The sequence below is a fragment of the Mastomys coucha genome, unplaced genomic scaffold (genome assembly GCF_008632895.1).
Source record: "Mastomys coucha isolate ucsf_1 unplaced genomic scaffold, UCSF_Mcou_1 pScaffold22, whole genome shotgun sequence".
NCBI lineage: Eukaryota > Metazoa > Chordata > Mammalia > Rodentia > Muridae > Mastomys > Mastomys coucha.
This window is the reverse complement of record NW_022196905.1, coordinates 267,005,129-267,028,834: the sequence shown is the minus strand read 5'-3', so window position 1 is coordinate 267,028,834 and position 23,706 is coordinate 267,005,129. Positions and strand designations below refer to the sequence as shown.

The 23,706-nt window shown below is 42.4% G+C and overlaps 1 protein-coding gene across 4 annotated transcripts in view; it reads right to left on the bottom strand.

Moving 5' to 3' along the window:
- The window catches only part of Nrp1 (neuropilin 1), a 153,738-nt gene that overhangs the window by 109,606 nt on the left and 20,426 nt on the right, over window positions 1-23,706 (bottom strand). The gene's annotated exons all lie outside the window — the stretch shown is intronic.

Genomic DNA, 23,706 nt, shown 5'->3' with positions numbered 1-23,706 from the left:
GCCAAATAATTTCACTTGTTCCATTGATTTCTATCTTTTTTTTTCTTTTACAAGCCGGGCATGCCAGCCAAGAACTTTGCATTCTTGATGGAAAGGGATCCCATGTTCATAACTGTTTAATGTGCATGTTGAAGTTCCTCTTATGCAACTATATAGTATCAAGGCAAACTCGATGGCTCCTTTAACATTTCTTTCCGTGTCTAACACAGTAGATTATTACTGCGCTGTGAAAATGTCATTGATTCAAGATACTTTCCTTAATGACCCAGATTCTAATAATTCTCCCCTCAGACATAGGCAAAATACCCATTTTCACTAATTAGACACACTCATAACCTTCATAAAATTTTAACCTTTAAATAGTCTTTTGTAAATTTACAAGTCATATGGTCTTCATATCAATTACTTCTGAAGGAATTCCCCCTAATTATATGCTGACGAATATACACTTAGAAACACAGGTGAACAGTTCAAAGACTTCCAAAGCAGAAGTAATACAGGATTTGGTAGTCATTAAAAATAATAACCTCAACTTAATATTTTTCTAACTTTTCTCCTTTAAAATCCAATGTCTTAATGCTTTTTCCTTAATAGGTGGCAGATAATGTTAAGCACAAGCTGTGCAAATGTAAGAGGAGCAATTCTATTGATCTCTTCAATGGAAAATTTCTGGACAAAGGGAGAAAGGCTATTAGCAAAAGCTTTGATTTTTAGTTCCATTAAACTTTGCAATTAAAAAGTAAGGGCTAGTTTGTGTATGATTAGATGAATGTATGTCTCTCCGTGTGTGTGTGTGTGTGTGTGTGTGTGTGTGTGTGTGCGTGTGTGCATGTTTGTGTGTGCTCACTTGTGTGTATTTTTCCTTTTGTGTCTGTCCATCTCTGTGTGTATGCTCATGTCTCTCTCTCATTCTCTATCTCTCTCTCTCTCTCTCTCTTCCTCTCTCTCTCTCTCTCTCTCTCTCTCTCTCTCTCTGTGTGTGTGTGTGTGTGTGTGTGTGTGTATGCGCGTGCTTTCGGTGGAGAATGTACCAGTGGGTTCTGTTTATGCAGCACTCATTCCTGAAAAGCTGAGTGTGCTTTTATGCCAGTCATTATTTTATAAGCTGGAAGGGAGTAAGCAGGTTGTATCCTGTTACACAGGAGAATATTCTTAGGGCAGCTGTGTCCACAGTACTCTGGGAACAGCTGGTCTATGTGGTCAGACCACAGCTTCACACTCTGTTAGCAGTGAGTTGACAGAACTAACTCCTGAGATCCTTACCCAGAGTCATATGGTCTGTGAATGGAATGAATGGCGTAGGTGATTTCTAAGATGCTGATGCCAGGTCCAGGTCCAGACCCCTGCTCTTGACTAGGAAGGAGGCAACAGAATATTTACCATGGCGAAGGTGGAAAAAAAGGAAGGCTGTGCTGGTAGAAGGTGTTCGGAACATTTATTTTTTCTAGCCATCTGTTGGCCACCATCAAGTAAATGTGCTCTGCTTATTCTCAGCGTCAGTACTATCTCAGTGATTCTGTAGTTTAAGGCTAGAAATCTCTGGGATGCAAACAATACAACACAACACATTCCTATTTGTTCCAACTCAGGTTTTAACAAACAAACAAACTACAGAAGCAGCTGGAGATGTATCCAGGTACCATGACCTTCGGTGCTGAGGTAAGAATCCCAGGAGGTATATGGTGGACTGATGCTGATGACTAGAAGGGTGATCTGGATGCTAAAGCAAGGTCTAATCAACTTAAGGGTTTTCAGAACAGAAAGGAAAAGCCAACCTTCATCTTATGGCACGTCACTGTCTCTAACCCCAGTCTTTGTTCAGCCGCCATTTTTAGGGTTGATTTAGTATTTCTGAGGGGGCAGTGGGACTGTCTTGAGGTCCATCTAAGGATAACCTTACAGGGTTTATCTATCTATCTATCTATCTATCTATCTATCTATCTATCTATCTATCTATCTATTATTTATTTATTGGCATCTCTTTTCTTTTTGCTTATCTCTGCTGATTTAAATTGTCCCTTTCCAAAGCCCATTTCAAGGATTGTCTGGAAGCTTTTCTTATTCACGTCACCTCTAATACTCTTTTATTTGGATTTATAAAATGTATAGTTACATAGGATGTGTAACAATGAAGCGATTGCAGTCACATATAGCATAAAGACTCTTCCTTCCATAACAACCTGCCTGTGAAGCAGTGGTCCCGTGACATTTTTATTTCCTTGTGAAGTTGTCATCATCCTTGTTTGTGTGAGTAAATTCAAGAATGTTCACTCAAGGATAAAATGGCCTAGGTAGGCACATACCACATACCCTGCCTTTCAGTAGCATACAAACTACATTAGGTTTTCCATGCTACTTGCTATAATTTGTCTTCAGGTATTATCATATCTTATTTATTTCCTGGAGAAAAACATTCTTCCTAGGTCTGGTGTGCTAGCCTGTAGTCCCAGCTACTTAGGAGGATGAGGCAGGAGGATCACAAGTTCAAGTCCAACCTGTGAGACAAAGCCAGCCCTGGAAACTCAATGAGACCTTGTTTCCAAATAAAGAACAAAGAGAGGGCTAGGGCTGTAGCTTATTGGTAGAGTGCTTGCCCAGTGTGTGAAACCCTGTGTTCAACCCCAGCATTGCAGAATAGAAGAAAACATAGATGCTTGTGGGTGGGAATCTATGCTTATTTACCTTGAATTTCTTAAAACTAAGGAACTAGAATACTGTTTCCTTGGAAATGAGCCTATGCATACTGAGAAAGTGAATCTACAAAAATAACCTGAGCAAACATCACAGAACACCGACAGCCAAACTATTTTACACCGTACTTTATGACATATGGGCTGATTCTTCCGGGTTGTTGCATAAGCAGCTGTGGTGGAGAGGTCCACCTGCCCCGCGTTGCCTTCAGCATCTTTTCCCCTCAAATCACATAAATCACTTTTGGGAAAACACCAAGGCACACTGTGTGTGCTGTTCTTGTTCCAATTACACAAAACCTTATTAAAACAGCCATCGTGACAACAACATCTCGTCAGAAGAGCATGCCAAATACTTAGGGGCATAGTCTCAGCTAGACGTTCTGGGATTTGGGTACTGGGTGTCTATTAGTGATAATAGGCATTACGTCTGCAAATCCCCAGGTGATCGTGTCAACTCTACCTGTTTCGCTTTCCACAGGTGGAATGATGCTCTAATGAGGCCCATGTCTGCAAGGTTTCTGCTTAGAAAATAAACGGTTTAGATCCCACTTCCCTGTGAATCCCTTGCTGCACTACTGACAAGGGTGACATGGATGCCTAATTGCCTGTTGCAAGAAGTGTGGCTCATTGTCTTTTAGACAGAACTGGTCTGCGTGGAGTCTCAGTGCATCGCCGTTAGTGCGTGTTAGAAACATGCACACATGGTGAGTTTTGCCTAATGAAGCTGTTAATTATTTTCCCTTTCATCCTTACGTTATCACTATCCTCTGCTTCCTCCAATTAGGCAACAAGCATCAAACAGGTCTCTTTACTTGATTCTCCATCCTTGGTCTTCTTGAGTGTTCTATGTGCATACCACCCATTATCTTCTCTTTGAGGCATGAAAATATAAACCTGCCACCAATTCAGACTTGAGGTCAGTCTGTGCAGATACCAACATGTTATTCCACCATTTGAATTTCAAATTCTCCTCCACAAATGTTTATCATTCCCCCCACCCTGAGTAAGCTTAAGCAGAACCACGCACCTGCTTGTTTAATCTTTGCTTCTTGTACAACAATAGATGTAAATAACATGTTTTATTGATTCATCTCTTCCTTTAGTATGCAATGTCCATTAAATGGAGTATAATGCAGGCAGTTATTTTGCAAGTTCAGGATTACAATGCTATCTGGAAGTACCTATATACGCTCCTATTTATGTATTCCAGAGAATACATATAATAGATAGCAAGTGTGTCTGTCTATGGTAAGTTTATTCATAAAATATTATGATTCCAAACTTGTACTCTTGGACGTATAAAATGTTGCATTTGGAGTTCATTTTGAGAGGTTTCCTATCTACATGGGCCACCAAGATGCAAGAGGACAACTGGCCCCAGTTAATCAAAGCCACAGGCTGACAAGTGATTAACTCCAGTTGTCAGATGATTAGCTCTAGCACTGGGGTCACAACCCTGCCTGTCACTAACTGACACCTAACTCCATAGGAAAAGTAAAGAATCTTGAACACACCATTTCTAAAGCTAAACTCCACGCAGCTGCAATAGACCCTGGATTCTGTGCCTGGCTTCTCAGAGGACTCCAGTTTTCAGCTTTTGTTAAATTAGTTTCAGATCAGTCAATACTTGTTTAAAAACATGTCATAAGTCTCTGTGGCTGGTGCATGCTTCAATTACCTCTGATTATTACATCAAGATTCACAAACGAGATACCAGAGTCACTCCTATTTACTGGAAAATGCTATTGAAACAAACTGAAATTCAATTTCGGGGCAGGCTGCAATAACCCGTCAAAACATTCAAGCAGAGAGGAAGTTGGCCTTGAGGTGTGCTGGGCCATTGTTAAATGCAAGACAGAATCTCACCTAATAATTTAAACATGGTCTTGTGGCCTGACATTTTTAATGCTTTCTTGATCTCTTTCTTCTGGCCCTATGTGCTTTTCTCCACGGTGGGGAGTGGGACATGGTGGGTTATAGATTAAATACCTAGTCTTATTCTGCCAATAGCACTTTAGGAGGTGCAGAATGACCGAGTACTCTTATAAAAAGTCTCACTGTAGGTGTCTGTGCAAAGTAACCTTTATTTGGGTTTTTAAAAGGTGCCTGGGTTGTAGACACATACCAATCTATAGAACTACCAAATTCAATTTTTATTTTTAACTCTTATCTGGGAAGTAAGCCTCAACCACATCTATAGGCTGATCTGCAATGTTTGTCAGTACAAATTAGGATCCTAAGTTTAAGTAACACAGTCTGGTATAAACAATTAATTTAACCTGCAGGATCTCTGTGCTCTGCAGCCAGTTAACAAATACAATCTAGCCCTAACACAGTTTTAGTTGCATAACCACTGTGCTATGAACCCCCTCCCCCAGCTTACATGTACTTAGAGCCTCTAGAAGAAATCAGAGGGTTAAGGGTTTATATATTTATGGCAGCAGTGATTCTGAAACAAACACATATTTCTCCTAATACCTTCAAGGCAATAGTGAAGCAAGCCACTGTAGTGTGAAGACAAAACTTTTCCAGACAGCTCTGAACAGCAACAACCACAGCTGCCTCCCAAATAGAAATGCACTCTGAAAACTCAGTCAAGAAATTATCAAGGGCATGGAAAGTAGGCAAGTGGGTACACTCGTACTGTTCTCATCAAAAACCACACCCACTCAAAGAGGATGCACACTTGTTCACACCAACCCAAAGAGGATTCACACTTGTTCACACTGACCCAAAGAGGATGCACATTTGTATAAAATAATCGATTAACAGAGAATACAATGAGTTTCCCAGAAGCAGAGAAGCCACAAGGGAAATTTAGAAGAGTCCAAAACATTGAAATGAACTTGAAAACAATCTGCTTCAGTATCTATATTTGCAAATGTGGAAATAGAGTTTCAATGGCACAAAAGTTTCACATCGATAGCATGGATCCTGTGTTAGGTAACAACGGCAAGTCAGTATACTAAAGTGCTTCTTTCTGAGTTGTCCTTAAAGAACAGATTTCTACTTCATGAGGGCCTCTCTCTCTCTCTCTCTCTCTCTCTCTCTCTCTCTCTTTCTCTCCTCTCTCCTCTTTCTCCATTTCCCTCTCTTTAGACAAGTTCTCCTGCAGCCCCGATAACATTAAAGTAACTTACTATACACTCCAGCTGACTTTGAACCGCCTGATCCGCTTGTCTCCATGCCCTGAGAGATTTGATTGCAGGTCATGACACTTTATCAGATTTATGTGGTACTTGGATGGAACCAACACTTTGGGCATGCTAAGACACACTACCGTGTGGATGAGGCTCTCAATCTCAAGACTCTTTTATCTTTCTAGTATATTTTGAATAGTAGACAAAAGGACTTTTGAAATCATCACTCAAAGAAATGTGTACTCTCAAACCTGACAAGTGTTGCAAATTGTGTTTAATCCCAAGTCAAGATACAGAGCAAAGCAAGCTCTTTGTGCATAAGTCCCTGTGCTGACTATGACGGTCAGTGTCAGGGTCGGGGGAGGCCAGCAAAAGCGGGAAACAGCATTTTAGTTGGGAAATGTGATATCACTGTTACAACCTACTTCTGTTGGATAAAGAAACTGGAGTGATCAGTGTCTTCCCTCCCTTAAAACACATCAAAGGATTTCTCGAACCTTCCTAACATAAACCCCATCATTATAAGATTTCAGAAGACAGTTCAAACTCTCTTTATTTCATATGCATATGTACCATTTTATACCAGAATAGATTTTCCATTTCCTTCAGATAAAGTAAGAAATGTTTCTGACGTATTAACTTTCATACAATAATTCAGAAGGGATTTCTTTCAGGGATTTTTTTTTTCCCTCTGGAATGTTTTTGGCCCTGAAAACTTGAACACCACCAGTCAGTACATGTCTCAGCTCCTGGGACAGAGCAAAACACAGATGGACAGGATTGTTTGAGATTTTATGACCAACCCATTTGTACCATTACCATTTTATAGTGGGAGAGGGACTTGCTAATCATGAATCCAGTCACGTACCATTAATTCCAACCTTGTGAAAAGTCCTGTGGATGGGAACCACAGAGAGGACTCTCCCCAAAGCATCTCCTCCAAGGCCTGGGTGTTAGCACTACAGAAACAGCTGCTTGGGCCAGGGAGATGGCCGCTGAACAAATCTGACAACCTGAACTCAAGCCTCAAAGTTCTTGCCCAGTATGCATGCAGCTCTGTGCCGGATCCCCTCCTGACATCACAGCAAACAGAGAGAGCTGACTCCTGAAACTGGGCTTCTGAACTCTGCTCACCATGGCACACACATGCTTACACTCAACATACTCATATCATACACACACACACACACACACACACACACACACACACACACTAACATAAAAGATAAAAACTTAAAAGCCTCAGTTGCTACGTGACCATTAAAATCACACGGTGAGCAACATACTACACTCATTCCTGGACCTGGATATCAACAAACAGGAGAGAAAACAGAAAACACGTTTGTTACCTCTGAAGAAAGAGTGCTAACCACCTAATTGAAGCACCCTCAGAAACTGGGAATGGCTCAGTCAGTAGAGTGCTACTCACACAAGCATGAGGAGCTGAGTTTAAGCACCGCCCCCCCCCAAATGAATATGAACTACCAGACACGGGGATGTGCCTGTAATCCAAGCACTGAAGAAGGAGAAAGAGGAGAACCTCTAGGACTCATGGCCTGCCAGTCTAACCTCCTTGGTGAGCTCGAGCTCAGTAAGAGACCTTATTTCAAAACTCTAAGTGGAATGAAGAATGACAACCAAGGCTGACTTTTGGCCTCCATGAGTACTTTCACATATGTGCAACCCCCTGACACATACTACAGCCCCTTAATCCGTAGTCCAGTTGCATAATAAAATGTGAGATTCCTACTCAGAAAGACAAGTATACCATAATTTCCACATAGTATCTGAAGAAGCCAATCTCAGGACAAGATGTGACTTAGTGGTCCAGTGATTGCCTGATATTCAGGAAGCCCTGGGGTGGATCCTCTGCCTGTACTAGTTGAGAATAGAATAGTAAGTATTTGAAGACTGGAGATGAAGTATGGTGGAAGACAGAGAAAGGTCAATCAGTGGGTGCTAAGATGTAGCCAGCTAAGAGGCAGCTGTTGTGAGAGCAGAGGGTGGCCATGTAAAATAGCAGTGCACTGTGCATTCTCAGAAGGAAGAAGACAGGACTGTGAAAGTTTTCCACATGAAGAGAAAAAAAATCAAGGCTGGGGAGATGGCTCAGTAGGTCCAGTTCTTGCTGTATAACATGAGGACCCAAGTTTAGATCCGCAGAACTCACCCGAAAGCCAGGCAACAAAATGTGCACCTGTGAACACAGCACTGGATAGGCAGAGAGACAAGCAACCTTGTCTAGCCAACCTAGCCTACTTTGTAACTTACAGGTTCTGTGAGAGACCCTGACTAGAAAGACACCCATGCAGACATACAGACACACACCTATACCCCCTAAAAAGAAGTGATATGTTTGATACTTGAGATGATAAATGTTTAATCTGCACAATATGCATACATGTTAAAAACTGTGTGGCACCCTATTAACAGGTAGTTTTTGTGTTTTTTTTCCTTGAAGATAATAAATAAAAGCTAAGCCATTATTACTACACTGTAGAGGTAGGACGTTTCCACAGTGGTGTAAATGGATTTCAATGTGCTTTATTTTGTTTCCCACTGCCATTGCTTTAGAATTAACTCTGAGAAAACTAAAGAGATCACCGCCACCATATATGAGAATTTTTACCAAATTAGAGCTTGTGGCATTACAACTTAGTCCCTGAGCTAGGGTCGCAGTTTTAAATCAGGTCCCACCCACTTGTGGGAGACAGACTGATTCTCCCCTTTCCTCTTTGGGCCTTTGGATCCCGATTCTCAGCCTGAATGAGTTGTTCCAAGGTCCTCTCCGTTAACAACCATAGAAACAGTCATGTTGAACTCTCGTTTGGTTCTGTCCTTTCCACAGAGAGCCTTGGATTTGCCCACCACCATCTGCACTGTGTTAGTGTTGGGCCGGGGATCTAAGCCAGGCATTTTTCAAGTGTCCCACAGTTGTAATGGAATTGGAAATGCTTAGGTTTTCATCTTGAAAACAACTTCCTAAAACCATCACTGTAAACACATTATGGATCTGTTCTGAAGAAAAGCTGCCATGTCTTTGTGTTTATGAGGCAGTGACTGCCAAGCAAAGGCCATAGGAAAGCATGGCATATGAGAAGATGGCTTCCCTGTGGTTCAAACAGAGATGAGTGGAGGGAAGAGGCAATTACCCACTAGGTCACTGGAGTGACAGAAAACTGAACCCTAATAAACCATCATTTACCCACTGGCACCACCCTCAAAGTATTGGGGTGAATGTAGTTTTAGATAAAAATAAGGAAGAAAGATTTTTCATTTATGTTCCTCCTCAAAATATTGTATTTGGAAGATTCAATATTAAAATAGTTGTCCTATCAGTAGCTAAAATAAATTAAACATACAAACAAACCAAAACCCCCAGCAACTCAAGAATAATGACTAAAAGGCTGTCTACTGTGCTAAACTCAAAGGTTAATAAGAAGTAAAACTACGCAAGAACAGAGTTTCTACAAGATGCAGTCATCCAGTGGCATGATCTGAGTAGATGAGACTGGCAGGTAGGGCTGATTAATATGAGATCAGTGCTTAAGTAACTGGTGAGTTAGTTTGGGTAGGTATAGGTTTGGTATTTTCACTGGGTTAGTCCAGGTAGGGTATTAGTGTTGATTGCAATAATACAAATTTCAGTACTAAATACCTTTGGCAACACTTTCCTTGTCAAAGGATAGAACAAGCCAGAAGTCTTTGAGGGCCATTTCTTTTTGTTCTTGCTGGGTCTTTAGCTATTCCACTGAGGAGGGCACTAGCATTAGGCAGGAGGATCTACACGATGCTGGTAGCTGGAAGGCCTCCTGACCTTCTGGCCTAGCAATAAATGTAATCGCTCAGCCACCTCAGTCTTCTTCCTTTTCAGCTAGTTTAAGTAGAGTTATGAAAGGGCCTCTTTTATTGTTATCCTGCTCCTCCCACCCTGTGCGATCTGGAACCATCCAGAACTGTCAGAATCAGCAGGACTTTGTCATAAAGATGGTAGGACGTGTGTTTCCTCTCGCAGGACTTCTGGATTCACATGAGGCACTTGGAAGGACCTATCCTTCCAAGCCCAAACTGTTGTGGCTCTGCAGAATGGGCTTTCCTGGTGATTCAGGGATGAGAAGGGACAGGTAGCTGACACCCACACACCATGCAAGGTTTTGCATGGAGGGGCATTTAACCAGAGAGAGTTCCCAGAAGGCACTAGGACACCACACCCCAATAAGATCAGCAGCACGCAATTTAAACAAAGAACAGGTTCTTTTCACTCAGCCCTTGGCATACTCTACACACAGACCCTTTTTCCTAGTGACATGTAATTTATGACAAATTTTGTAAGGCTATGGCCCGACTAGGCACAGCAGCACACAGAGGGCAAGTGCCTCACTTGAACCTGGTTCCTACAACCCACAAGCTGTGAGCTTCTTGTTTTCTTAGGGCATTGTGGTGGCTTGAATGAACTCTGTCTCTCATTGGCTCCAGTATTTGAACACTTGGTTTCCAGTCGATGATGCTGTTTGGCAAGGTAGTGCAGCTTTACACTGGAGGAAGCACACCACTGAGGTTGGGGCTTTGACAGTTCGCCACTTTGCCCCACATTCTGTTTGCTCTCTGTACTTGGTGTTTCAGGTTGAAAGTATGATCTCTCAGCTTCCTGTTATAGCTACATGAGGCCAACCCCCACAACTCCCATTATGGACTCTTCTTCTGGAGTCATGAACCAAAATAGACTGTTCCGTACAATGTCTTGGTCACAATGTTTTATCACAGCAGCAGAAAGTAGCCAATAGAGATGCAGATAGGGATGATTCTTCAACATCACTTGGGACTTTGTGAATTTTACTTCCTGTCTCTTTTGTCAGGTGTTCTAAGAAAATGACTCTTCCTTCAAACCTTGGAGCCTAAGGATTGAGGTTTGCTGACCATACCCTGGTGATTTGCTGAGATCTTGCACTAGGTATTTCTCCATGGCCCTAATCTTTGTGATTACTGGAGTATTGTAGTCATCTGGGATGTCCTCATAGCCCTAGGTACCTGTCCCCTTGGTGATTACTGGGGTATTGCAGTCAGCTGGGATATGTCCTCATACCCCTAGGAAATCAGATTCTTTTTTGGTTCTTAAAAAAATATATTTCTTGGAGTTCTACTCTCAGGAAAGAGGTGCCATGTTTTCTGTTGATCATATGAATCAAATATTTGCAGTGAAACTATTTGCCAGCTCTCCTGCCCTTGTGCCCAATTTAACCCCAACAACACACACCTCTATTATTTCAAGACCTTGAGATTCTCAGAACACTTTTTGGGTTGGTGAAAGGTTACTTCTAAGACAACATCATCCTTATCTCACTAGCAGCATATACAACACACATTAAACTCATTTCTCTCCTAGATGAGTGGGGACTCCCTGCACAATGGCCTTATGGTCTCTGCTTCACTGGGACTTATCTATCACCCAGGCAACATGGGCTTCAGGGATGTGAAGAACGGATGTACACAGCTGGCTCCCAGCCCCCACATGTCTCAGGCCCATTCCTCACAGCCCACTCTGGAACCTGAGAAACGCTTCATGAATTTTCAGCTTGAAGCTGAAGGGCCCACTGACAGTATATAATGCCTGAGCTACCAACGTCTCCCTGCGCTTCTGTCTTGCAATAAACTTCTGTGGGTTAAAGCTTATATTTACTCACAGTCCACCAGGCACATTGTAGACTCCATATAGACACAGACCCTACATTATCCTAGGTATGAGTTGGAATATATCCAGAATCTAAGTTCCCTATTCTTCAAACTAATCAAAACAACCACTCTCTACCACAGCTATTACCATTACGATTGACATCTGCTATTCATTGAACAGTTGCTTGTGCCAGGAATTTCTCTAGGCACTTTTGCTGAGTGATCTCATGTTTTTAATTTTTTATTTATGATTTATTTTTATTTTTATGTGTATGGGTGTTTTGCTGCATGTATAGCTGAGCTCCATGTGCAGGCCTGGTGCCAGAAGAGATGTCAGATCCCTAAGACTGGAGTAACAGATGTTGTGAGCCACCATGCTAGATATTGGATGCTAGATATTGAAAATGGGTCTCCTTGCAGAGAAGCCAGTGCTACTAACCACTGAGCTATCTCTTCAGCCCCTGAATAATCTATCTTATATTCCACTCACCTCAAAGGCCAGGTACTATTTTTAGCACTACCTTGAAAGCAAAAAGGCTTTGTGGTGTTCCACGGCCCACGGTCTCAACATGAGTGACTGATGGTTTGGGCTCTGAAAACCATACCATACTCCAACTGAACCTACATCACCCTCTCCTCACAGCAGTGACAACCTGCATTGAAGAGCCACCTCTCCTTCACAGCCCTAGTCCTCCCAAGCAGGACTCCATCAGCCCAGAACAATATATACAGCACACTTGCTGTGAGACAGATGGCTGCAGAGTTCTTAGTCCATTCTGTTCACTAGAAATGTCTCTAATTGTTGCCCAAGAGCCATCACAAGGTTTCCATCCACAATGACCAAGACAGGGATTCCCCTTTCCTCCCCCTATCCCTCTTCCTCCTGTTCTCCCTCCCTCCCCTCTTCCTTCCCCATCTCTGTGTTCAGACATACTTGCACGTGCATGTAAGTATAAGTGTCATTTTTTAGGAACCATCCACCCTGCTTTTTGAGACAAAGTCTCTGAGCTAATTATACCAGCCTCAGGGTAAGACCAACCACCCTCGGAGAGCCTCCTGTCTCCACTTCCCACGTGTTGACATCACAAATATCCACTACCATTTTCTATATGGGTTTACAAAATTTCTATGGACAACTGATTCTCAGAGGTGTCTTTGTGAGAATCACAAATACGTATAGGTAGCTGTAGACTCGTTGGAGTATCAGTAGCCCATCTGTTTGTCCCCATTCATACTCTGTATTACTAATGCTCATTATGCCTATTAAAGAGAAGCCTCTCTCTTTTTAGGGTTTGATTCAGGACTGTCTCTTAGCCCGGCAGTGGTGGCGCATGCCTTTAATCCCAGCACTTGGGAGGCAGAGACAGACAGATTTCTGAGTTCAAGTCCAGCCTGGTCTACAGAGTGAGTTCCAGGACAGCCAGAGCTACACAGAGAAACCCTGTCTCGAAAAACAAAAAAACAAAAAACAAAAAACAAAACAAACAAAACAAACAAATGAAAAAACCAGGACTGTCTCTTACAGTTGCCTGTGATAAAGGATTGGTCCCCAGCTTGGTGCTATGAAATCTTTAACAATTTGAGCCAAGCACAAGGGGCTAGAGGGACCTCAGTCCCCTCTTGTAACTTCTTACCATAAGGCGAACAATTTATTTCTGTATATTTCTCCTTATTTTAGGCCTAGAGAAATAAGACCAAGTAACTGTTGTCCAAAACTGTGAGCCAAAAACATTTCCTCTCCATATATTGATTATCTCAGGGATTTACTACAGTATGGGAAAACTGACAGACCTATCTAGCAGGCTGCTGCGCCAACTGCTCTTGAGTGTGTGAACAGGTTGAGTACTCTCATTTTCACTGGGTGGCAATGCCACATTCTCTCTTCCCTGTGAGCAGATCAAAGCCTAGAGCAGGAGGTCATTTTCACAGGAAAGAACAGGAAGGTGGCATTATTCACACAGAAAAGAGTCCACACCAGTTCTCACCTGAACTGCATTTGTGCTGGTGATGGCGTTTTCAGGGCTGCATGTTAGGAATAAGCAATAGTCTCAGGGCTGTGTGTCTAGGGAATATCATTTCTCATGGCCTGAAAGCCTTTTGTTTTGCTGCTCTGCCTTAACATTCCAGTCCATATTTCCCCTCAGCCTGATATTTGGTTCTGTGGAATGCAAGGACCTATGGAGTAGGATTTTCATGAATGCATTGATGACAGAGACTAAAAGTTACAACCTCCCAAATGCCATGTGTGAGCAACCTGTAAACAGTCTGTAATTATCACCTGCAGGGGTGGGGTCACAGAGTGTCACCTGCTAAGCAGAGTCTGGGCTCTGGGAGACAGATGGGGATCTCTGCTCTAACATGATCTCTTCCCCAATGAGCCAGCTGGTGATGACAGTGTCTTCTCTAGTTGGCCTGTTACTGTGATGACAGAGTAATCACTCTAATTTCTATACTGAAACACAGTCAATACTCACTGTGCAGTGTGGATGGAGAACTGGTAGAGGCAGCCCAGCTACGGGTCATGTAGCATGGGTGGGTGGGGGTGTTGCTTGGTGGTGGGCATGTGCTGAGCATGCATGATACCCTGGCACTCAGAAATGAAATCTACAAAAAGTAGCAGAGTTTCCTCAAGCTTTCTTTGTTTTGTTTTTTTTTCCCCACTCCAATAGGCACAGCAAAAAATTTCCACACAGAAAGAATATCAGGCTTTCTCTGAGTGGTAATGTGGTGACACAGGAAGGATGCTGATGAAGAAGTGGCCTAGTGACTTCTGACAGCAAACCCATATAAAAACTACACATGTTTTAGTGCTGTTATCCTCTCTCCACCCCAGCACAAGCCTTACGATTAGACTTTTAATCAAGTCCTTCTAGCCTGCTCCTTCCTGCCCTCTCAGTTCCTGTGATAGGCAGGCTCCTTCCTGGGCTCTTCCTGTTTGGACTCTTGGCATTAGAGCTGAGGCTCCGGACCTGCCTTGGGCCAAGTTTTCAAAGCCCCCCTGAGTCTGTAAACAGGAAAGGTTTCCTCTGAGACTGAGGTTCCTTCTTGGTCCTCTGATGCCTGTAGGATAAGGACTTCCCATTGCCTGCCATGAAAGCCTTCCAATTTAGATTCACTAGAGGGCATGGCCACAGGGATGCATGATAGAGGGGCCAGGCTTTGCCAGGGAGGACAAAGCCTGAAGACAGGCTATAGGAGGAATGGGTGAAATGTTGGTTAAGTTAAAGAGGTGGAGCCTAGAGAAACAGAGATCCCCCAGTGGTGGCTTAGGCTGAGGAACCAGCTGATTCACAGTACAGTTACAGAAGACAAATGGATCAGATTTCAGTTCAGTTTGATAGGGAACCCCAGAGATGCAAGGGATGATCTAGCAACCTAAGGACCACAGGTTTGGAGATAAAGACCACCTTTGTTCTCACGGTTAGCAAGCACTCTATTTTTAGGAAAGGGACACAGCCAATGATAAGTCAGAGACACTCATAAAAATCACTCCATAAAAAAGGACTGATTTCTGTGTGTTTTCAGTTTGGCTGCGTTATAGTCGCAGCTCATGTTTTCAAAGTTGGATGACATCTTTGTCTAAGGCATCTAACCTTTTCATCTGTGGTTTCATTAGAATCTCTCTCATTCAGGTAAAGATATATATATTTTTTTATTTTTAAAGACAGAGTCTCCAGCTCAGGCTGGACTTGAGTTTGCTATGTAGCTAAGAGATTTCAGGTGTGTATCACCACGCTTGGTTTCCATGGTCCTGGGAATGGAACCCAGGGCTTCCTGCACACTCCATGAGCACTCTACTAACTGAGATACTCCCTATTCCCTAGTTTGCATTTATTTTTTGATGTTTACCTACTAAGAGTGAATGGAGAAAGCCATCAATGCCTTTTATGCTTTTTCTAAATTGGAAGACAAAATGGGGCAGTGGGCAAAACAAAAATTTAAAAGTCCTTTCTTACAAAGGATTTTATCTAGCAAATAATTATTTAAAAAAAAAAACTTAAACAAGAAAAAGAGGCACTTTGGTACTTAGATTGCGTTTCCATGTGGAGATGGAACCTGGGTCTCACGTATGCTACATAAGTGCTTAACCACTGAGCTATGTCACAGCCCATAAGTCTTCATTGCATCAGTACTTAGGGACTGACTCTTCCTTCCACTGGCCATCTCATGACTTGGCTAAGCTCCATTTTTTCAATCATGAATACAAACTGAAATCCAGAAGTGTGTGCCATTCTTTGCCTCCCAACTTCCTGTTGATAAATCAAGGTTAAATTTGCTTTTGAGCACTGTGAGACACAATGACTGGGGAATTTTCACCCTAACAAGGAAATAAAGGGACGATCCTCAGATCTATCAGGATGAGAGAGCTTCAGGTCCAGCAACTCCAGGTCAGAGGGTAACAGTCTATGAGAAGGAAAGAAATGTAAAAATGGGGTTGGCTCATACTGGGTACCAGCTTAGAGACACGTCCTCTATCCTTCACTTGGAGCAGTTACCGTCTTGGGCTGTAAAATATGTTAACGAGTCCTGCCTCGTTGTTGGCTGTGACACTGTTGTGAACAACAAACTAGGCAGTGTGCAGCTCCAGTGCCTGCCTTGGTATTGTGTGATACACAAAAAGGGGCTTTCTGGATGGCAGTAGGCAATATTGTCATGGAGATGAGAAACTAAAAAGAGCAGCTTTTGTTTTCTCTACATTTGGAGACTCGTTTTTCCTCTGAGATATGATGGAGGGACTCAAGCAGGTCACAGGAGGGAGGAAGCACTTCCTGTGTGGTACATAGCTGTTCTGGGGGAACAACTAAATACAATTTGGTTCATACATAAACAAAGGCCCAAACGGCCGAAAGCAACTGAAACACATTATAGTAATTAGTTTAGGAGTTGACCCAAGACATGTTCTCATTAAAATTCTTTCTATTTTTGGTTTCCATTCCGTCATCTTCCTCTGATTTACTTTATTGGACTGGAACCCCTGCCCCAGATGAACCATGCCACTTCTGGGGGAAGGGCTAATAAAAAGAAGAAGAAGAAGAAAAAAAAAGTGGAAATTGAGGGAGGAAATGAATAGGTTTGGGAGAGACCCTCAGACAGTTTGGCTTCCGTGAGCTATCTCAGTATCTCTTCCTGCTTTGTGATACCCTGAAGCATCTCTGCTAAAAGGCCCCATTTATTTAGTCACTCCCTATTCTTATTAATACCCAAGACCCTGAAACTCAAGCGCGCATTGCCTGTCCCTAAGCAGCCATTCCAATGACATTATCCCAGTCAAGCATTGAGATGATCTGGGTCTTCCATGACATCCTCTGGGCAATGAAATGAAAACAAATTCAAGTCAGCCAGAGGCCACATGACCCACACTCAGTCGTTGACTTGACCCTATTTATTCACATTCTAGTTCCTTCTGGGTGGGAGTCTCTAAAGCTATGTGTAGTTCTCCTCTTCCAAGTACTTGGCTGGTGCTCAAAAGCATCTAGAAAGATACTCATTGCTGTTTTCAGGTCATCCATCCACCACAAGTTAAAACATAGAAGAAAACCATATGCTTCCATTCCAAGCAATGGAAACCAAAACACAAAAGGAAAACCAGACGATTTCAAGAAAGCAGGCAAGCCAGCCTTTTGTAACTTCAGAGTGTTGATTTACTCTAGAACAGTGAGTGGTTCTCACCCGCCCTAATTCGGAGATCCTTTAACACAGGTCCTCATGTTGTGTTGACCCCTGACTATAAAATTATTTTAGTTCTTACTTCCTAACTGTAATTTTACTGCTGTTATCAATTGTAATGTAAATATCTGATATGCATCCCCCATGAAAGGCATCCTCAAAAGGGTGACAACCCACTGCTCTAAACAATGTGCGCCATGATGATTTGTCCTGGGGCCTCAAATAGGTGGACAAAGGGGTCTACTCTGTGGCCTCCAGGGAGAGAATGGTCACCAGAGTTACAGAGATCTGTGATAACTAACTCCATTCTGGATATAGGTAACTTACGGCCATCTAACAAGCTGAGCTATATTTGAGCAAACATACCTAATCTATTTAACATTTTCTTTTCCAGGCTTGAGAACTGGCTTAGTTGGTAGAGTGCTTGTCTGGCATGCATAAAGCTCTGGCTTCCACCCCCAGTATCATATAAACCAGAAATGGTGGTGCATACCTCTAATCCTAGTACTCAGGATGTGGAAGCAGGAGGATAAGAAGTTCAAAGTCAAGTTCAAGGCACATAAGATTTTATCTAAAAAAAAAAAAACCCCAAAACCAAAAAACTTGCCCCTTTCATAAAATAATGCATGATAGAGCCTGCACACCTGAGGGAATTCTCTTATGAAAATTATAAGACTTGTCCTACACTCCCACCCTATCCTTGAGGATGACATGGAATAAGTTATAATGCCTCCAGAGGACTAGGTAGCTGTGAAGGGACACAGTACACTCAGTGCAACAGACTGGACATTTACTATCCCAGACAAACAAGAGCCATGAATGGTGGCAGGACTGACAAGGAGGCAGGTGCAGCAGGAGAGGAACATCCTGGGCTCAGGAGAAATATATTTTCCCTGGGCAAGCCATTGGCTATCCAAACTGAAGTCTCTTAATCTACAAGAAAGAGGACAGAGGGCAGATGTAGGTTATAGTCTCTGTCAGCTGCCAAACACTGTGTGTGCCTTTATGAACTTGACATATTTAAAGATGTGTGTAGCACTTGAGGCTTTGCGGATGGGAATACAATTTAAAGTATATTCACCAAAAATGTTTCTAATAGAAATTTAATAATTTAATCTCTCTCTCTCTCTCTCTCTCTCTCTCTCTTTCTCTCTCACAAACACACACACACACACACACACACACACACACACACACACACACACACACACACGGGAAATAGTTGTTTATATTAATTTACAAAGGTTAAATCCATTCTTTCCGAAGTCTTTGTGGCTTGCTTAGGCTAGCTTGCCAACAGAGTTCTATTATTGGCAGGGAGCTGCCCACATCCAGCACACATTGTTTCTCCAGCGTGAATAAAATCTCGCTGGCCTCAACGTAGTATTTACTGAGGCAGCTGCCTTTCCATTCTGGGGTCAGAAGGGTGGGTGGGGGCAGGGCACCTCTGTACCTCTGTAAGAGCCAACAGTCAATGGAAGCAGCTTTCTTTGGCCTCTATTTCCACACAGGGGTTCTGAAATCAATGCTGCTTCCGAAACAACAAAGGAACAAGGGAGGTGGCAGGCAGCCATTAACCCACTGAAATAATATTGGAAGTATATTTTATGCCTGTGGCCAATTTACATATTTCCTTCAGGGACAATGGTCAGGTACTGACAACACAGTGTTGTTTAAGAAATGGTTTCTTAAATGGTTCTTTTGGTTTCTTTGTGTTCGAGTGTGTGTGTGTGTGTGTGTGTGTGTGTGTGTATGTGTGTGACATATACTTACACCAGTGGGTGTGGTATGCATGGTCACATGTATGCATACATGTGTGTGCATGCATGTGGTAAATTTGTGTTAATGTGTATGTGTGAAGCTAGACTGGGTCGTGAGCCCCAGAGATTCTCTTTCAGCTACTTTCCCAGCTATGAACTTACAAGTGCACACCACCACATCCAGCATGAGTTCTATGGATTATGCTTGCACAAAAAGCACTTTCCATTGACTCATTCACCTGACCTTTAAAAACCTGTTTTCTAGCCTTGGCTAGTCTGGAACTCTTACATAGACAAAGGTGGTCTTCCACTTGTAGTGATCCTCCTGCTTCTGCAGCCTGAGTACAACACCATGCTACTAGGCTTGTGTTTTGCATTTTTGTTAGATGTAGTCCACGAGAGGTCCGAGCTGCTCTAAAGGATCAGTCATCTAAGGAGAGCAATTGTCTACTCACTTCTGGGAAACACAGTTCCTGTTCAGGAGGTTTCATGAGCACAAAGTTCTTTCTCAAAGCACTGCCCCCACCCCGACCCCCCCACCCCTAGCTTCCAGCTTTGTAAGTCCTGGGATGATAAAGAAAGCCTGGAGTTAATGAGTGATTAGGGCTTCAGAGAAACCACCATGGGTGATACTTACTTGCATATATGGGTGAGACTACTTTTGTTGGAGTTAGGCTGAATTTATCCAGAAAGTACACTATGACAAGACACAAAGCAGGAAAACAGTTGCCTAACAGAGGGACAGAGCCAGGCTCAGGGAACTTTTCCATATACTGAACCATCAGGCCAATTCACAGCCTCCTTGCTTAGTTTCCAGATCTCTTCCAACAAAAGCATCCTCCCTGCCCTGCATTAACCCTGAGCTCAGGATCCCATAAGGGCTGTCTTCCTGCGTGGGACACCACTAGGCAGGACCTGATTCTCCACAGCTACCAATGCAAATGTTCTCACAAAACAGCACAAGTTTCAATTAAGCAAGGAGTCAGCAAACATAAGGCTGCAGACCGTGCTCCAGAGATGGCCTGTCCTTTGCAAAATAGGTTTTATTACAACACAGCCAGGCTGATTCTCATTACAGTGGAGGAGCTGAGCCGAGCCTGTCTCATCAGCAAAGCCCACAGTATTGGAGTTCTGACTCATTTCAGAAAGTGTGCTAATTTCTGCTTTAAAATATCAGCTGATGCCATAAAAAAAACCTGTGGATGTCTTTGAAAATGGGATGGAGTTTCAATATATAACCTCCACAAATTACCCTCTCAAACAGGACTTTTAGAGTCTTAATAGTATCCTCATTCTTTGGTTCAGCAACCATATGTCTAGAAATTGTGTCTAATGCAATTCTAAAACATATGAAGACTTCACATTCAGATATTAATTCCACCATCATTTCCAGTTATTTATACTTTTTGAATAATTGAAAGCACTCTAATATCTCAAGAAGTTCAAATAAAACATCATCATTTTGAACAGATAATGTAATTTAATATTTAGAGCCTAATGTAATGTTTAACATTTAATTTTAAGGGAAAATAGTACAGGAAAAACTGTCTATAGAGAGGTATACCATTTTTCTTTAACATTTTAAACCATGCACATATTTCTAATACAGAACACACAAAATCCATCAAAATAAAAGAGCTGTTATCTTTAGCCATAGAGTAATGGTATGGGTGATTTATTCTCTTATATTTTCAAATATTTACTTAAAGGAAAAATATGCAACATGCTTTCATTGTACTTAAAGGACTTGAGTGTGTCTACACAGCTCCAAGAAAGGATTACTGTATAAAATGAAGCAGAGTTGGCCAGAGCACACACAATTTTTTTCTTTAAAAGTTTTTAAATGACCCCAACTGTAAAAAAAGAATCACATTCTCGCTGAGTTTTTATTTAGTTAGTTTTACCTCTTTGTGTGAATGTTCATGAGCGTTTAGGTGCACATATAAACATGTATGTACACATGTATGTGTGGATTCTGGAGAATAACTTGTGGAATGTCACACAACTCCTTTGAGATAGAGTTTCTCATTTGCCTGGAGCTCACAGCTTTCTGGTTTGCCACCCATGGCTTGCTCAGCCTGCTTTCATATACACCCCAGGATCATGAGCCCAGGGATGGTACCACCGAGAGTGAGCTGGGTCTACCCACATCAGTCATCAAGAAAACATCCCCACAGGCTCACTCACAGGGCAATCTGGTGGGGGCATTTTCTCAATTGAGGTTCCCTCTTCCCGAAGGCCCTAGCTTGTGATTAGGACTCTAGCCAGCACCTGAAAACTTTAAAAGCATCATGAAATGTCCAAAACATGGCCTGCTCTTACATTGTCAGCCTTCATGTGTCAGACATGCCATCATTCTGGATGCAAAGACAAGGAAATCCACATGGTAGCCAGCCACCCAGCTTCTACCTCACCACCCCTCCCTCTCAATACTCCCCCCGCCCCCACCCACCTTTGTTCTAGCACCTTTGCACTCCTTCAGAATGTACATTTCTTTTTGTTTCTATGGACTGCTTGTCACACCCAGGAATGCAGGGGTCCTTTCATTTGAGATGAAAACAAAAAGGAAAAAATAAAGCTTTTCACTCACCATTGAGTTATAAATATTTATTGTATAATTATCATTGGACTTGGCTTGAGTTGGGAGAAGAAGAGACTTCCTAAGGTTTCTTTTTGTCCTTTTTGTATAATTTGAGTCACTTGAACAGTCAGTAAAATGGTATCCAAGACTATAAATAAACCCACGTGAAATCATGCCCACTGACTGTTCAGTCCCTCGCTAAGGGATAGGGCCTGCTTGGGCATACCCCACGATGGAGAATGAAGGTGTTGGCTGAGATAGGATTCTAGCAGAAAGGAGAGGAAATGCAGTTAAACTTAGTCAGTAAGTGGAGGTAGGAGGTGGGGGACAGGCATACACTGGCCTTGCATAGAATTCAGGAACTGAGTGTACTTGGACAACAAGAGTCTTGAAGGTAAAAACAGGAGAGAGCCTTGTGGCTATAGACTATCAGCAACCAGAGACTGTGCAACGCCCCCCCCCCCCACACACCACACAGAACCTGTGCCTCAGGCAAATGCTTGTCATAGACATCTGTTTAGAACAAGTATAGGTTCCAGGGGTACCTATTCTGTCACCTGAAGACTGAGATAAGGTGACCAGCAAGTTGGAATGGCACGGCGGGTACACAGAAGAGGGATCTGGAGGTGGCAGATCTCCATGGTCTTTTTACCATGTCTTTTTAGATACCAATGTCATGAGGGCAGTGATGTGGCTGTTCTGATGTGTGCTCTCTCAGTACAAAGCTAACAGGTGCTTTTTAGGTAGTCCATAAAATGTTGAGTGAGTTACTACGCTACAGATGAAATTCTCAGAGGAAGAAACTTGGTGTCCAAAGACATCTTAGCAGGGGGCTGCCTGAACCACCTCCAAGTTCTAAGTTCTCAGGTCTGGGATTTATAACCATAACTATTTTTTTTTCCCCAAGTGTGTGCCTTGATGAATGCTAAACAGCTCACTAACCATTTTGGGCTTGCATAGTGTTTAGTGTATAAACCACACACAAGACAATATAGAGAAAAAACCCACAAGCAGTCTCATTCTCAAGGTCTAATTTGGAAAAGATGTGATATATGAGAGAATACAGGCTTTATAAATACCATGTCTTCCCTAATTGACACTGGGAGTAAGCTAGATAACTTTTGATGTCAGTTCATTGTTGATCATTGAGTGAATGAAAATCTGGCTCAGAAAGACCACAAAGAGGAGAAATGCAGTATCAATGGGGCCCGTTTCCATCTGCATCCTGCGTCTCCAAGGGCTTGTGCTGTGTTTCCTCAACCAAGTTTCCTATCAGCTATTGAACCATTAGCAGGAATCTTCTGTCTTGCTTAGAAGCATGTTTGTTTAAATTGTTCAGATGTGCCTAGGCAGATGTGCCGAGGACACACGTAGGAGGACAGCAGGTTTTAATCACACCCTTGTCCTTGTTCAGCCTTCAGCAAAACATTTCATCTTTACGTGTTTGGTGTTTTTTTATTTTTAAAATGGGCCTAGTACAAATAAACAATTTCCTGGGGATATGTGAATTAACCGGTGGTTAGAAAGAGCTTTGGAATACACTATCAATGCTAAGTCAAATTATGAAATTGCACCTTTGCAAAAAATGCTATTGTGGGAATAAATGAATCTGAACATTGTATTTACAGTGTGATTCGTCTCTGAAATAGAATATTCATAATGGGCCTCAGCGGGCTACAACGACGTGCCATCTTATCTCCTGTTGATAGACCACAATCTTGGAAAATTGTTTTCACAATGGCATCTGAATAAGCCCCTTAATTTGAGTCTGTTTTACAAATAGATACACGGCTTATTACATAGGCGCTGCCTCAGAGACTCAAAGAGTGAGGTGGGATTCATTAACAAAATCCCTGTTGCCATTCCTTTGTATTTTTTTCCAGTGTAATTTCTACTCTTTACAATCTAATTTTAATGTTTTGTTGAATGAAAAGATAAAGTAAAAGCTACTTTTGTGGTAGTGATGAAATTGGAGTTTAGGTTAATACCAGAGCTATCAACTGCATATTATGTTAAATTACACCTCCGATTTGGCTTGCATTGCACACTCCTCCTTGTGATGCAAGTCTTTGCTGTCTCTGCTGTCTGCGGAGGGTGTGTTCCCCAGCAGCAGAATGAGGATGGTGTGTACCCCCACAGAAGAACACGCAAGCCCACCACAAGTTCTAAACAATCTTGCTCGGAAGCAGCGCACT